This window comes from Bombina bombina, chromosome 1 (genome assembly GCF_027579735.1).
Source record: "Bombina bombina isolate aBomBom1 chromosome 1, aBomBom1.pri, whole genome shotgun sequence".
NCBI classification, from domain to species: Eukaryota; Metazoa; Chordata; class Amphibia; order Anura; family Bombinatoridae; genus Bombina; species Bombina bombina.
In genome coordinates, this window is record NC_069499.1 from 1228128185 (window position 1) to 1228146254 (window position 18070).

The 18070-nt window shown below is 36.9% G+C and overlaps 1 protein-coding gene and 1 long non-coding RNA gene across 3 annotated transcripts in view; one reads left to right on the top strand and one right to left on the bottom strand.

Annotated features, from left to right (window-relative positions):
- Positions 1-18070, bottom strand: part of LOC128647790 (receptor-interacting serine/threonine-protein kinase 2) — a 248823-nt gene that overhangs the window by 162704 nt on the left and 68049 nt on the right. The window lies entirely within an intron of this gene.
- Positions 1-18070, top strand: part of LOC128647808 (uncharacterized) — a 161683-nt gene that overhangs the window by 131723 nt on the left and 11890 nt on the right. The gene's annotated exons all lie outside the window — the stretch shown is intronic.

Genomic DNA, 18070 nt, shown 5'->3' on the forward strand with positions numbered 1-18070 from the left:
TAATGCATGGATTAACAAATTCACTCAAATATGTAGGGTATATTTATACAAGGGGGGTAATAACATTTATATAGATTTTCTATCCTTTCATTTAATAACATGCTAATTACTTAACAAAGCTGGGTACTCCGGAGTAGAACCTGAAAAAAAACAATCACAACACTGCTATATCAGCCAAGGAAAGAGATTGGAAACCCTTGGTATGGAAATAATGACCCTCCTCCATAAATTCAATGCATAATAATCAGGCAGCCTATAGCAGTAGTATCTCAATATATGCCTTCAGGCAGTCTACATTATCAGTTAGACCATAAACACAAAAGGGCCCCAGTAGATACTCCTTTAGCGAGCCTGTAGCTATTGGATAAACTGTGAACTGTGCACACCTTCTCTGGTAGGTTTTAATGGTCCATATTATCAAAGAAACACTAAGCACACCCCTTACTGTTAATCCAATCTTCAAAGGTCAAATTATTGACAAGGTCACAGGCTGCCTTTGACAGTTTGTGACATTTATTCACAACACTTTTTTGCGTCATTGTTGCTACACAGATTATCCATGATCTGCTATGACAAGTGTTGTTAAATAATGGTTAAAGAAGGTATCATATTAATGACTTTTTGTGTCATTCCACCAGTGTCACAGAAACATGATCTCTATTAGTTGCAATTAGGTCTGTGTGGAAAAACCTGCACATTTGGCCTCTATCCTTTGCCAGTCATTTGCCTCCAGAAAACACACTTAATATATTTTACCCCACAAAAAAAAGGCCCCAGATCGGATTTTTATTCACCCACAAAATCTGGGTTCCATCAGATTAACACTTTTGATGCAATAATGGGGGTTAAAGTCATGATGGTGCAGTCCTTTTAAAGATCCAGTGGTCCTTGCAAATGAAGCCATTGGGGAAAATTGCTTATTATTAGTGTGACCTCCTCTAACAACCACTTTGATGAATTTTGAAAAGGACGTTCCACATGTTAAGGAATAATAAAAAAAATATAAATAGGAAAACCATATTGCTTAGTAGACAAACGGTAACTAAATTCTAAACTCAGCTTGTAAAACTGGAGAAACAAGTTCCCCATGCATAGTAATAGATAACACAAACAATAACAATAATAACACTTATTCAAATCTAGACCTGCCACTGCTACCTGTAAAAATACACCCAAAGCAAGCACTGTGAATCACTGTATACTGCTACATAATACATATCTATGCTAGTAATCTTTACCAACCGTAGACACTGCATATATATACGTATACACAGTTACTGCATTAACTGAAAGTCTTCATAAACTATAGTGTAAAATGTGATTTTTTTTCAATGCCTTAGGGAGAAATAAAAGTATATGGTGCTACATAACATATGTGATTTGCATATGTAATATATATGGAACACACGCAAGTACTTATTTCTACATGTAACTCACATGGATCATATAATTACAATATATTCAGAACATATTCCCAGCCAGTAATCTCATGCTTACCTTATTTGCAGAGCAAACATTTACATAGCCTCAGCTTCTCTTCCAGTTCTCAATACAAACCTTTTAGTCCTGATTGAAAAGTCGGCAGTACACAATAGGGATTGAGTTTAGATTTTTTTTGTTTTAACCCAACAGTGAACTTTTAGCAAAGTTTCCTGCAGTGTTTCCTTTCGTATTTAGGGCAGTTATTTTCTTTAACCCATAAACTGCTTATTTCTCTGAATTAGGAACAGGAGTCTTTTCACACATATACATTGACATATTTTTTTTTTCTGGTTGAGGCTAAATTCCTAAATGAAAAAGATGTACACACAGCTTACCCAAAGAATTCCAACTCTGTTGTGCTTTCCTGCCTGTGACACAGACTGCATGAGTCTGTCGTCGTCACACCCACCTCCTCCGCCTTACAACTCAAAATTCCCCTTTTTTTTAATTTATTTTTTTTATTAAAGGTGCAGCAGTTTTAAAGGTGAGGATATGAAATAACCTGTACTTGTGTTTAATAAAACGCTGTTTTCTACTACAAGCGCTATGAATGACTCTCTGGCTCTCCTGCATCTATCTATAATATCAAATAACGATTATCATAGTGCTGACATGATCTCATCTCCCCAGTACAGTCATTGTTGTTACCTTTAAAGGGACATGAAACCCACATTTTTTCTTTCATGATTTAGAAAGAACATGCAATTTTAGAAACAACTTTCTAATTTACTTTTATTATCTAATTTGCTTCATTCTCTTGATATCCTTTGCCGACAAGCATATCTAGATAGGCTTAGTAACTGCTAATTGGTGGATGCAGATAGAAGCCTCATGTGATTGGCTCACCCATGTGCAGTACTATTTCTTTAACAAAGAATATCTAAAGAATGAAGCAAATTGTATTCTCTACCTGAATCATGAAAGAAAAAATTGGGTTTAGTGTCCCTTTAAAGTTCTGAATAATTTTTCCTCATAAAAAAATAACATTGATTTGAGAACTTTCAGAACATGTATCAAAATGTAGGACGGCTTACTTTTTGTAAGTGAACGGAAGACTTTCAGAGTAATGAATAGACTGCTGCAACGGTGAGGTATCATTTCATAATATCTCAATGAAAGGTCAGTCATGGTTACTATAGCTAGAGAGCAGTCTTTTTGTGCACGTTTTGGCTCCCAATAATGGTAGGATCAAATAAAGGATTTCTAGAATACCAGAAATATGGGGCACGATCCGATATATGGCGTAGTTTTCGGCGCAAGCGAGGGAACCTGCGCCGGCCGTAATTTCACCTCGCACATCGGGCTATCCAATATACGGCACCGTCAGATGCTAAAGTAACGTAAGTAGGAAAACTGGCGTTGTTCCGAAAAGTGCGCAAATACACATTTTAGTCGTCGCAAGTACTCACGCCAGTCTTTTGTTTACGTAAAGTCTCAATAAAGTGTAGTTTTATGCAAATTTGGCTAAGACTCATAAAAATTACCCGATACTCCATCTAAAACTGCGCAACATAATTACACTATTCAAAAGTCATATATAAACCCATGCGCAGCCGCCATTTTCTTTAGTGTGTTTGGATGATTCGTTGAGCTACAGCACACTACAGTGAGTTGAGGATTAGTAAGAGTAGTGAGAGAGGCGCAGCATAATAGTTAGTTAAGTCGGATTGTTGTTTGGGTAAGCTTGTACATTTACTTACACTTATTTTCACATATTACACACATATTGCATACATACATATACAAAATACACAACACTTTTTTTTTCTAACACCTCACACATTTTATTTCAATTTTACAGTGTGATAGTGTTTGGTTGTGATTGTGTGTGATTGAACTCGGAATGAGTGTGAGTGTGTGAGTGTGTGAGTGTGTGTGGTTTGAGGATGGCAGGGAGAGGTAGGGCTGAGGGGAGAAGGGGAGCGGAGTTGCAGGGAGAGGAGTATTCTAGCGGACAGGAGGAGCAGCGGGGTCCCCGTCAGGGAGTTAGTGGAGTGGGGAGAGGGAGAGTTAGAAGGGATGATGGGAGGGGAGATGCCCAGAGACCAGGTACACTTAGAAGATGGTCAGAGGGAGGAACCCACACCAGGGACATCCCAGGGAGGAAGCCAGGTGGCCACAGAGGAGGAGCGCATGAGATGCCCAAATTTCTCATTTGATGAGAATGTTGCGCTAGTCCAGGCCATCATGGACAACCACACTGCCCTCTTTGGTCAGGAGAAGGGCAGAGGCGTTGCCAGAAGGCGTAAGGAAGCATGGTCAGTGGTAGAGGAGGCTGTAAACAGTGTGGCCCTGCAGAGGAGGACTGTCGAGGGACTGAAAAAAAGATGGAATAATTGCAAGAGGCGGGTGAAGGAGAAGATGGGCCAGGAAGCCATGCACCAGAGGGGAACAGGCGGTGGTCCACCCTTGGAAGCAGAATACAACGTATGGTAGGAGATGATACGTAACTCTCTGAGTATCACAGCAGTCCGTGGACTTCCAGGGGATAGTGACTCAGGGGTTGCAACCACAGCACCTCATGCTGGTGAGTAACATCCCACACACCAGTATAATATGTATTTGAGATATAACATCCTTTAATGTCACACATTCATGTACACAATGAGGAGCATGGTATTTGGCCTACTAACAAAAACATCTACAATTAGATTTGACATTAATGCTACTTAACACAATGCAATTCATGATATGAGGTGGAATAGTGCAATACTAACATGTCTCAGAGTAACACAGGCCACAAGCCACATGTAGAGTTTTCAGTAAATGGACACTATAGCCATCACAATACTTTTAGCTGTAGGCTGTGCATACATCAGGCTAAAGTAAATTGTGTGACCATAGTGTCACTTAAAGAACACATTTTCCCCATCACTGACATCACTGACATGTACACATAAATCTTGTATGAAACACATACCTGTATACTGTGCAGATTAAAATCCCTCATAGAGAGTTTGACATGAGAATGAGTATTGTCCCTAGCATGTACCAATGTATATTGTATGACCACATGGACATATATATGACTGTACTAATCCCTATCATCATTTGACTCCTCCTCAGAACCTCCTGTCACCAGGCTGCAAACTGGCATGCCGCCACCTCCACCACCACCACCAGTTACAGCCATGCAGCCACCTCCACCACCAGTCTTCATGCAGCAACATGGACATTATGCTCCCAGGCATCAGCTGGGTTGGATTGCCTCTGTTGAGGACCCAGAAGTGATGCCACCACCATTGGCATATGAGCCATGGCAATATACCTGGCCTGAGGAACATCCTTTTGGCTTTCAGGGGGAGCCAAGTCAGCCACGAAGGGTCGATGTCTTTACCCCCCCCTCAACACAATATCAGGCCAGTCATGGCTTTTCCACACAGGGGATGTCACAAGGTATGCAAAGTGGACAGGCTGAGTGGTCACACACTAGTGGACAATGGGACTACCAATCCAGCATGAGAGCTCCAAAATCCACTTCCCTTGGGAGAGCTCCACCATCCGCTTCCCTTGGAAGAGCTCCCCCATCCTCAGATGAGCATATAGCTGAGGTTGTCCCTGAAGCACCAGCAGCTGAGGTTGTCCCTGAAGCACCTGGAGCTGAGGTTGTCCCTGAAGCACCTGCACCTGAAGTTATCCATGAAGCAGATGCAGCTGAAGTTATCCATGATGCACCAGCAGATAGAGCAGAACCTGCACCTAGAATCACTGCTGCTCAAGAGCCTGTAGATCCACTGTATTCTCCACTGGGAGAGGAATACATTTCACTACAGAGGAGGCTGATAACAAGCTGCGAAAGCATTCAAAGAGGCCAACAGAGGTTTCATAGGAGCCAAGAGAGGCTACTCAAGTGTAGCATCGAGCTGCAGAGGGACATTGCAGCCTCATGAAATGGAATTGTCCAAAATCAGTCTCAAATTATGAGAATCCAGTCTGATATGCAGATACAGATGGACAACAGATGGCGGGAACAAAACCAACTCTTGGGTGTGTTGGTTGAGCACTTCACACACCAGCAGGACACTGCCTCCAGCCTTTCATCTGTGGCCAGCACTCCAGCAGAATCATCTGAAGCTTCCCAAACCAGGAGAACCAGGAAATCCACTCCAGTCACCTCTGCCCCCTCATCCAAGAAGCCTAAAAATAAATAAATATTCTTATAGTTCACCATAAATCTTGTCCTCTGTTTTTTACCATATAATTGTCATCCACATCCATGTGAGGGGTGTTTTAGTACACTAATTTTGTTAAAACATTATAATAGGGCCTGTGTGGAAATGGCCCAAAAAGGTAATATTATCCTATTTCTAACATATTCTTGTACTATAACTCCCATCCACAATAGTTGTTTCTGAAGGGTACATATAGTAATATTCACTTGTAAGATGTAAATCAATGTATCTCACATCCAATATAAATTGACCCATTGGTATATATAGTAGTGATGTTACTGATATGGTGGGCATTATCAGGTGTTTTAAGTCTGCAGGTAAGAGGTTGTGGTGTGTGTGATTGGTTTAACACAATTGCAAAGAGACAGCCTTCAAGAAGGTGTTAGAAATGATCATATGAGCCATCCTAGGTTTTGCTTTCAACTAAGAATACCAAGAGAACATAGCAAGTGTTCAAATTAAATCTGAAAGTAGTTAGAAATAACATGCCCTATTTAAAAGAAGAAGGTTTTCTTTGGAGTTGACTGTCCCTTTATATATTTTGGCATCAGTGCCAAGCTGTGTTAGCATTAGAATAAATTACACTCCAGTGGGTTCTAAAGAGATGAAGGTAATACAATTTAAAGTAAATAAGCAAGTATATGTCCACAATGTGATAAAGTACCTACAAGCTCAATCCATTTGACTATTTCAAATACACAAATAAACCTTAAAAAAGAAATATCATATTATACTGTCCCTTTAACCTTGAGATGCTGCTTAAATGTATGTGTTTGTTAAGGCTTCCAGGGAGTTACGTTGGTTTGTTAGTCAGTGCAAGGGCTCCTGCGCCTGCAATTTGTGGCAAGATGAGAATGGAGTAGATTTTCTGAAATCTGTGAGCGTAAGTCCTTATGCTGTATATTGGATACCAAACTGCGCGTGTTTTGTATGTCAGTCTATGGGTAAAAATAATACGGGCGAAGGCAGAAATATACGCGCGTAAGTTGTATGCTAGGCCGTATATGTGATACCAAACCCGCGCAAAATTTGGTGTCACCGGCTTTTGCGGGCGACGCTGCATATCGGATCGGGCCCATGTTTAGTATATGGCAGTCTGGAGTACTACTACTAGTAACACTTTTGCGTGGGATGAAAACCAAGATGGGTCTTCGGCTGGTTCTTATTTATGGACCAATTCTATGGTTCTGAAATTTCAATTGCCCTAATTTATTAAGGCCATTTAAGGAGGCAAAGTACATTATTTCTAATACCCACACATGCACAGTTAAAGGGGCATAAATTGAGAAGTGTGCAGTCTGAGTATGGTATTGTAACACACTCAGAAATATAAAGCTTATACAGAAAACAAATGCAGATCAGTTCCTTTTACATGCAATGCTTACGCTTTTGGGTACAAGGTTAATTGCCAGGCAAGCAAGTGCATTTTATGTGTGTACCAATCAACTTCAGTCTAGGCTCCATGATCAGCAACATGTGTACACAATGTGCCAGTCTTACAGTAAATGAAAGGCTAAATTATTATTTTTTTAATCAAATTTTATCTTGTCATGAAGTCCTCATGAGTTTAGTTGTTAAAGGGGAACTTTTTTAGCTTGTGTGCTAAAAACATTTGTTTTTCAGAAGTGTGTTCATATGTTTCATTCCTTAGATAAGCTAGAAGCCTCATAAATAGATTGTAAGATCCACAAGAGAGAACTTTATTGCCTAATGGGCAGTTTATTGCTACAACCTTTCAGCACAAATAAGGATGGAGCTCAGTGCCTCTATCCAGGCACTAACCTGGATTGGCAGGACAACCAGCCTTGCAATAAAATATACTTTTATAAATCATAAAGCCTTAGAATGATAAAGAATGCAACATATATGGGGTTTGGTATCAAAATACTCGTCATTACATCACAAAGGGATTGCATATCTGTGTATATGAACTAGATATACATAACATAAGTTATATCATGTTCTATCATTTCAGCCAAAGATTCAGAGCTTTAAGAGGTGGGTGGGTATTCCCCTGGCCACTCTGGAAGGAGGTTTGGTCAAGAAATCTGATTTTAAAGAGAAAAAGGTATATAACTTTGATTCTAACAATCTAACTCTTACAAGTTTGTCATTCTACATGGAAAACTGTTCTTAACTGAGTGTCTGACCATTTTTTAATTTCCATTTCCCATGAAGCAGAAACTATATTCTTTGGGTTAAGTTATTATTAGGTTTTGTTATTTCTCCTTTTTATTTTAAAATCTGTTTGTTAACATCTTTTCTTAATAATGCTGTGTTAATGCTTTTTTTGCTCATAATAAATTTACTACTTTTTTGTCTTTGTTGAATATTTGAACCATGTTACTGAAAGAGACGGGTTATATTATTATTATTGTGTTTTTTAGATTATTTTTTGCTAAATTGTATTCTGGGATTTTAATTTGTTAGTCTGGGTTTTCCTTAAGATTTTCCATATAATAAATCTTAAATGGTGGCAGTTTAGAGATAGTTTAGTGTGGGTAGCATTAAAGGGGAGTTTGGGGCATTTTCTTCTAGGTCTAGAACAGACTAGAGAGTGTTTGTTAACCTTTGAACCCACTGAACTAAGTCACAGGCTTTCCTGGAGTGGCTAGACCTTGACAAATTGGTTAACCCCTTAAGGACTAACGACGTACAGGGTAGATGTACATATATCAAGATAGAAGATGCCGTCTGGATGAAGATAGAAGAGGCCACCTGGATAAAGACTTCTCGCCACCTGGATGAGGACTTCGCCGCCTGGATGAAGATAGAAGAGGCCGTCTGGATGAAGACTTTTTGCTGCCTGGATGAAGATCGTTCAAGTGGGACTTCAAAAACTGTAAGTGGATCGTCCGGGTTAGTGTATTTTGTGGGGTGCGGGGGGTGCGGGTTTGTAATGTTAGTGGGTCTTTGTAATTTTTTTTAAGGTAAAAGAGCTGTTTAACTTAGGGCAATGCCCTACAAAAAGCCCTTTTAAGGGCTATTGGTAGTTTATTCTAGATTAGGTTTTTTATTTTGGGGTGTTTTTTTTTAAATGGGTATAATTTTTATTATTTTTGATAATTTGTTTGTTATTTTGTGTAATGTATTTTTTTTGGGGGGGGGTGGGTTTTTATTTTTAGATTAGGGCTTTGGCAGCAAAAGAGCTAAATGCCCTTTTAAGGGCAATGCCCATACAAATGCCCTTTTCAGGGCATTGGGTAGATTAGGTTTTATTTTTATTTTGTGTGTTTGAGGGGTGGGGGTTTGTATACTGTTAGGGGGTGTTTGTTTTGTAGCAAAAGAGCTATTAACTTTAGGGCAATGCCCTACAAAAGGCCCTTTTAAGGGACCCCCAAAAGACCCTTTTAAGGGCCCTTGGTAGTTTATTATAGATTAGGGTTTTTTTTTATTTTGGGGGTGGGTTTTTTATTTTTTTTACAGGGAATTAGAATAGGAATCATTTTTATTGTTTTGTGTAATTTCGTTTGTTAGTTTCTGTAATGGTATGTTTTTTATTTTTTGTAATTTTAGTGTTTTTATTTTTTGTAATGTTAGGGTTTAGTGTAAGCTAAGGTAGCTTAGGTTTTATTTTACAGATAAGTTTGTATTTATCTTAATTAGGTAGTTAGTAAATAGTTAATAACTGTTTACTAACTAGTCTACCTAGTTAAAATAAATACAAACTTACCTGTGAAATAAAAATAAAACCTAAGATAGCTACAATATAACTATTAGTTATATTGTAGCTAGCTTAGGTTTTTTTTTCACAAGTAAGTATGTAATTAGTTTTAAATAGGAATTATTTAGTTAAAATTGTAACTTTATATTAGCTCTATTTTAATTATGTTAAAGTTAGGGGGTGTTAGGGTTAGGGTTACGGTTAAGTTAAGGGTTACGTTAGGGTTAAATTTAGGGGTTAATATAGTTTAATTTAGGTTGGGTTGTTGCGGTTTAGGGGTTAATAGGTTTATTTAGTGCTAGTAATGTGGGAGGCCAGAGGTTTAAGGGTTAATAGCTTTATTTAGTTGTGGAGATGTCGGGGAGCGGAGGAATAGGGGTTAATAGATTTATTATAGTGTGGGCAATGTTGGGGTGCATGGGAATAGGGGTTAATAACTTTAGTATAGTGACGGCGACATCAGGAGGGGTTAATAGTTTTATTTTGGGGGCGGCGATATGGGGGGCGGCAGATTAGGGGTCAATAGCATTATGTAGGTGCTGGCGATGTCGTTGGGGGGCGGATTAGGCGTGTTTAGATGTGGGGTTTATGTTAGGGTGTTAGGTTTAAACGTTATTTTTGTTTTCCCTATAGACATCAATGGGGCAGCGTTACGGAGTTTTTCTTTCCGCGATCACAGGTGTTAGACTTTTTTCTGACCCACTCTCCCCAATGATATCTATGGGGAAAGCGTGCAAGAGAACGTCAAATCAGAACATGTTTTTGGTACGGTATGGAGTTTAAAAGCACCATATCGCACGCACAAGCCGCGTTTTTTAAAACTTGAAATGGCTGCGCTAAAGGGGGTTCAGTAACGCAACTTTTCTTGCATTCGCTAATTTCCCTATAGAGCGCATAACTTGTAATCTAGCTAAATGTTTGCTTTGCAACACCCTTGGCAGTACTTTTGAAATTCATGTGATAACTGGGGGTTTTTTGTATACCAGTAACACACTAACCACTTGATGCAATACAATTTAATAAAAACTAAAACAAATGAGAGATAAGAAATTTATTTAGAAAGTATTACACACTAAAAAACACGTCTATTAAAAAAAAGAAAATTAACCTTGATACTACATTCCCCATTCTGGCCTATATGGCAAGTGGAGAATGAAAATATCAGCACTATTGTGAGTTAACATCACTCAAGCACAATCAATACGGCTTCTTTGCGCCAAATATATTTTTTATCGCTTTCTGCACTAAAAGTCATTTTGGCTATATTTAGATGCTCTAGTTAAAAATATTGATTGCGCAACACTTGTAATCTAGTCCTCTATGTTTAATTATGTATAGTTAAAAAAATTGATACAATAAAAACAAAAACAAAGGATATAAGCGTGAACAAGTCTTTCAATCTTCAATATAATCCAAATAGTGTGTCAAAGGAATAAAAATCTAACTTTCGATTCATTGTGTACTCCCAATGAATTTTAAAAAGAAATCTGATATAGTGTAATACTTCAAAAATTCAAATGAGTGCAATATGTAAAAGGCACATACTCACACTTTAGAGAGCTTCTATAAGCGCATGTATATGGCGGTCCTGATTCACAACGATGTCAGGATCAGCGATAAAAGCAGCTGGGTATCTGATGTATATACTCATAAGAGCTGATACACAGCTCTGGATGAATCACAGTCTAAGTATAAGCCACAGAGTTAGCTATACAACAATACAGGAAAACTTGGTAAAAAAGCAAATTTTAATAAAAAAATAAAATAAAATTATAAAATATATATGCCAGTATCAAGTCACTCAGGGGTAAAATATATACATACTATTCCATACAAAGTATAATGTTTCTAAAAGCAGGATGGCTCCAGATTGAGACTATCGGGTAAGCAGTGTATCGAAAAAGTCAAACTGATACAATGTAACTCCTTTTCACTGTGATGTCACTGAAGAACAGACCCGATGTACGTTTCAACACACCCACATGGCTTTTTCAAAGGTGAGATCCAAGTGTTCCTTTTTATACCATTTGATTTCAGTCTCCAAAAGTTAAAAGTGATATTCCACCAAGGGAATAATAGTCAATTTCACATCTGATACAATATATATCAAGGAAAAAAACAACATACATATACTAAAAAAAGCTTTGATAATTTGCCATCAGTATTAGAGCCTCTCCAATTAGGGACAATTTTTTTTAATTCCCATGAATGATAAGCCACTAGGATCTTGATTATGATGTTTTTTTAAAATGCAATGATACTGGGTGCTTTGTACTACCAATTTTTATATTGTATGCATGTTCGTAAATTCTTTTTTTCAGAAATCTGGTTGTTTTTCCTATATAAAACAAATTACATTCACATCTTAATAACACCTAGATTACAAGTTTTGCGTTCCGGTTTTAACGTTGAAAAATGGCCATTACGAGTATAGTCGGTATAGGTCTACCGCAAGCAGTTTAGTTTGAAATGCAACGTCAGTCCCGCACTCAAAAAAATAAGGTTTTTGCATTGGATTTCTATAGCGCTGCCTTTACAAGTTGTGCGGTAAGGGCTAAAATGCTTGCGTTCCAGCCTATACCGACACAATCCGTTCCGCAATCTGAGACCAGTAGTTATGAGTTTTACGCAACAAAACTGTTACACAAAACTCATAACTTAAGTGTTACAAAGTACACTAACACCCATAAACTACCTATTAACCCCTAAACCAAGGCACTCCTGCATCGCAAACACTAAATTAAACTTAACCCCTAATCTGCTGCTCCCAACATTGCTGCAACTAATATAATTTATTAACCCCTATTCCACCACTCCCCGACATTGCCGCCACTATAATAGTTATTAACCCCTAAACCTCTGGCCTCCCACATCACCACCACTAAATAAACATATTAACCCCTAAACCAACAGACCCCCCATCGCAAAAAACAAAATTTAACTATTAACCCCTAAACCCAACAAAACCCTAACTTTAAATTTAAACTACAATATTCCTATCTTAAAAAAGAAACGTATCTGTGAAGTTAAAAAACCTAAGTTTAAACTATATATTAAACTAACATTACTATTACACTAAAATTAAAATAACTACAAATGAAATAAACTAAATTACACATTAAAAAAAGCTAACACAACTAAAATAATTTAAATCTACAATTACAAAAAATAAAAAATACTAAATTACAAAAAATAAAAAACACTAAATTACAAAAAATAACAAACAAAATTAGCCAAAATAAAAACAATTACACCTAATCTAATAGCCCTATAAAAATAAAAAAGCCCCCCCAAATAAAAATAAAACCTAGCATACAATAAACTACCAATAGCCCTTAAAAACCAACCCCCCAAAATAAAAAAACCTAACTCTAACAAAAACCTAAGCTACCCATTGCCCTGAAAAGGTCATTTGTATGGGCATTGCCCTTAAAAGGGCATTCAGCTCTTTTTCATTTCCCTGAAAAGGGCATTTAGCTCTTTTAAGATAGCCCAATCCCTAATCTAAAAAAGAAACCCACCCCAAAAAAAGTTTAAAAAAACCTAACACTAACCCCGAAGATCTATTTACAGTTTTTGAAGTCTGGACATCCAGGTGGCGAGCAGTCTTCACCCAGGCGGCGAGGTCTACATCCAGGAGGCAAGGTCTTCATCCATCCAGGCAGCGTCTTCTATCTTCATCCAGGCGGCATCTTCTATCTTCATCCCGGCGGCGTGGAGCGGGTCCATCCTTCAAGACATCCGGCGCAGAGCATCCTCTTCATACGGTCGCCGCCGTACACTGAATGTTTAATGCAAGGGAGCTGTTTCAAAATGGCATCCCTTGCATTCCTATTGGCTGATTTGATTTTTTAAATTAAAAGGATTGAGAGCTACTGAAATCCTATTGGCTGTTCAAATCAGCCAATAGGATGAGAGCTACTGAAATTCTAATGGCAGATTTGAATAGTACGTTGCAAACAGCATCGGACTGTTGTTAACTAACCGTCATCAATCTCGCGGTTATTCAGGTTTTTCCCAACTTTATACCATTTGATTACTGTCCATGAACAAGGACATTTCTCTAAAGCTAATCTTTTATTTTTCATCTGATAATGTCCAAGAAATAGATTGATTTATACCTCAACAAACAATATCTCTAAAAAGTTATTTTTATATTGATTTGTTATATAATACTTTCAAATAAATTAATGTGTATTTGTATTTCTAGAAGTCATATTTTTTTTTTTATTTTTTTTTTATTATTATTAATGCTAGAATTTGTACATATCCTTGCACATACCAGTTTTCTCTCTGCACCTCTCCTGATTGCAATCTAGTTTTAAAAACCACCCTACACAGGTGTTATAAAATGGGTTGGCATATAAGATGACATTTCTTACTGAAAAAGAAATTCAAGAGAAGGAAGAAATACACTGAAAATAGCATGACAGTAAAGAGGTGATTTTAATTTCTGAATCATTACAGTTTAATGTTAGGTGGACTATCCCTTTGAGCTATCATTTTAAGATTATATTGAATCAAACATCAATTTGAATTTTAAAATCCTTGTCTAAAATATTACACTGTGTGTCCTAAAGTCAGCATCAATGTTTATCTTTAATACTAATTCCATATATACATACTTTCAAAGTATAATACACAATGTAACAAATGGCACTTACAAGTTCTGATGAGTGATCAATGACACAAGTATCAAGCAATTTGATTTGTTAGTGATAGTTTATAATGTGTATTTGAATCAGATTGGCTGATGTCATAAATCATGTGATTATGCATATTCCAATCAAAAGTGGTGGGAAAATTCACTAGTGTGTGGGTTGTTTAGGAGTTTGCGTCATAATTGGTGCGAAAAGTGTTTAGTCAAATTTGGCGCGAAGTGAAGAGTGGGGCTTGTATTACATGGCTTAAACATGGTGCGCTTAGATTTTTCCAACAAATAAAAAGGAAGTTAGCTATATTATGTTGTGTATTTATTTAATTTTTATTTCTATATCTATTAGTGCAACAAGTTTGGGGCAAAACTTTGCACCAAATGTGTAGAAATAATATTGTCCCCTTGCTTTGTAATGAGAGACAAAGTTGTAGCATAATCCATAATTAGTAATGTATTTTTCATTTGTGTCCCTATATCTACTAGTGCACCACATGTGGAGCAATAATATTGTTTGATTTAGAAAGGGTATACAATTTTAATAAAGTTTCTAATTCACTTTTATTATGTAATATACTTCATTCTCTTGCAGCATCGAACATAAGCTTTCTGTGTTTTCCGACTCTCATTGAGTTCTATGGTATCCGCAACCTCAAGGGTGGCAGATTGAAAACTAGGTACGCTGAGTCGGAAAAGACGTGAGCGTAAATGTAGAATTTTTGAGACTTAGTGAGAGGTTCAAATAGTGTAGATTAGGAGGGCGAATGAACAGAATTCCGCTCAAATACAACTGTTTTCAACTCGCATCGATCTGCGTCAAATTGAGATCGCTGGATTGTATATTACGTCACAAATTTCAACATTTGCCGATTTTAACGCTTTGATAACTATGGCGGATCAATCTTGCGACAAATATGACGCAGAAGTGAAGCGTATTTTCAGTTGATGCTTTGATAAATATGCCCCATAGTTTAAACTGAGGTTTTTTTAATTTCACAGGTAAGTTTTTAATTATTTTAAGATAGGGATATTGTAATTTTAATATAAAGTTAGAGGGTTGTTAGGTTTAGGGGTTAATAGTTTAATTTAGTTTTTGTGATGTGGGGGCTGTCGGTTTAGGGGTTAATAGGTTTATTTAGTGGCGGTGATGTGGGAGGCCAGAGGTTTAGGGGTTAATAACTTTATTTAGTGGTGGCGATGTTGGGGAGCATCGGAATAAGGGTTAATAACTTTATTATAGTGTGGGCGATGTTGGGGTGCGGGGGAATAGGGGTTAATAAGTTTACTAGAGTGGCGGCTATGTAGGGGAGAGGCGGAATAGGGGTTAATAACTTTATTTAGGTGGCAGCGATGTTGGGAGCGGCAGATTAGGGGTTAATAACTCTATTTAGGTGTCGGTGATGTCGGGGGTGGCAGATTAGGGGTGTTTAGACATGGGGTATATGTTAGGGTGTTAGGTTTAAACGTAACTTTCTTTTCCCCATAGGCATCAATGGGGTTTTGCGTTACGGCGATCGCCATTTCGCGCTTCTGGTGTTTTTTTTTTAACATGCTCTCCCCATTGATGTCTATGGGGAAAGCATGCAGAAGCACGTCAAAGCAGCCCTTGGATTTTGTGCGGTGTAGAGCTCATCACCACCATATCGCATACACAAGGCGGCTTTTGTTGCGTTTATTTCGCATCCTCTATAGCGAAAAACTTGTAATCTAGGTGTCTATAAATTACATTTTTGCTATTATATGTTATCAGTTCATCAGTTTTTTCCGATTCTGGGAATATAATTAATTTATCCCTTTTGTGGTATTTTTAAGATGTTTACATCCATAGCAATTTCTATAGTATTTAAAACCTTTACCCTCACTTAGCCAATTTATAGATTTTTTATCTCTAATATAACTTTTAGTGAGATGATCTTTTAAATTCGGAGCTCTCTTAAAGATAGAGATAAAAAAATCCATAAATTGGCTAAGTAAGAATAAAGGTTTTAAATACTGTAGAAATTGTTATGGATTGCTATGAATATTATGAATATTATTATATATTTTTAGTATAAGTATATGTATGTTGGTTATTTTCCTTGATATATATTGTATCAGATGTGAAATTGTCTATTATTCCCTTGGTGGAATACCACCTTTAACTTTTGGACTGAAATCAAATGGTATAAAAAGGACCGTATAGGAACACTTGGATCTCACCCTTGAAAAAGCCACGTGGCAAAATGTACATCCTGTTTGTTCATCAGTGACGTCACAGTGAGAGGGAGTTACATTGTATCAGTTTGACTTTTTCACTGATCGTCTCAGTCTGGAGCCATCCTGCTTCTAGAAACTTGATACTTTGGGGGATATTTATCAAAGCGTCTATGCTGCATTCGAGGGGGTCAATACGCTCGCCAAACATTGCCAAACATTGCGGCTGCGGATCTGAATACAATCTCCTTATTTATCAAAAAAGCCGTAAAAAACATGCGCCTCAAGTACGGTGCGAAGAGCATCGGACTGGTGTTAACTAAAAGTCATCGATGTTTCCACTATTCGGGGTTTTCCCAACTTTATTTATACCATTTCATAACTGTCCACGAACAAGCACATTTCTCTTTAGCACATTATTGTATATAGTGTAATTGCGAATATAGCAAGTAGCGACATATTTGGTGAAAAGTGGAGAGTGAATTATTAGAATTCTTTTTTATATTGGACATACATATTTTAGTATGTATATACACAAAATATATATATATATATATATATGTGTTATGAAATATTTTGTCCCTAAGTTCCTTTTTTTGTTCTAAACAATGTTGTCTGTCAACACATCTCTGTGTTTATTTATACCACTATATGTATATATTGTAAATGTATTATTATTATGAGCAGGAATAATTGCAAATATAACATGTAATCAGGGTATCATATGTATTTATTTGCAATCTATGGATATTTTAAAGGGATAGGAAAGTAAAAATGTAATTTGCACTAGTGGGAGCTAGCTGATAATTGGTGCCTGCACACATTTGTCTCTTGTGATTGGCTAAATAGATGTGTTCAGCTAGCTGCCAGTAGTGCAATGCTGTTCCTTCAGCAAAGGATAACAAGACAATTAAGCAAATTTTATAATAGAAGTAAATTGGACAGTTGTTTAAAATTGTATGTTCTATCCAAATCATGAAATAATATTTTGGGGTTTCCTGTCCCTTTAATAGCTGGACCAGGCTTCTCTCTGCACCTGTCTAACCCCTCTTGATTGCAAACTATTTTTAAAAAAACACCCCTTCACAGGTGTTATAAAATGGGCTGGCATATAAGATGACATTTCTTACTGAGAAAGAAATTCAAGAGAAGGAAGAAATACACTGAAAATAGCATGCCAGTAAAGAGGTGATTTTAATTTCTGCTGTATCTGATTCATGAAAGTTTAAAGTTAGGTGGGCTATCCCTTTGAGCTATCCGTTTAAGATTATATTAAATCAAACATCAATTTGAATTTTAAAATCCTTGTCTAAAATATTACACTGTGTGTCCTAATGTCAGCATCAATGTTTATCTTTAATACTTATTTCTCATATACATGCTTTCAAAGTATAATACACAGTGTAACAAATGGCACTTACAAGTTCTGATGAGTGATCAATGACAGAAGTATCGAGCAATTTGATGCGTTAGTGATAGTTTATAATGTGTATTTGAATCAGATTGGCTGATGTCATAAATCATGTGATTATGCATATTCCAATCAGAAGTGGTGGAAAAATTCACTAGTGTGTGGGTTATTCAGGAGTTTGCGTCATAATTGCTGCGAAAAGTGGAGAGTAGGACTTGTATTACATGGCTTAAACATGGTGCACATAGATTTTTCAAAAAAATAAAAAGGAAGTTAGCTATATTATGTTGTGTATTTATTTCATTTTTATCTCTGTATCTATTAGTGTGACAAGTTTGGGGCAAAACTTTGCAACAAATATATAGAAATAATATTGTCCCCTTGCTTTGTAATGAGAGACAAATTTGTAACATAATCCATAAGTAGTAATGTATTTTTCATTTTTATCCATATATCTACTAGTGTACCAAATGTGGAGCAATAATATTGTTTGA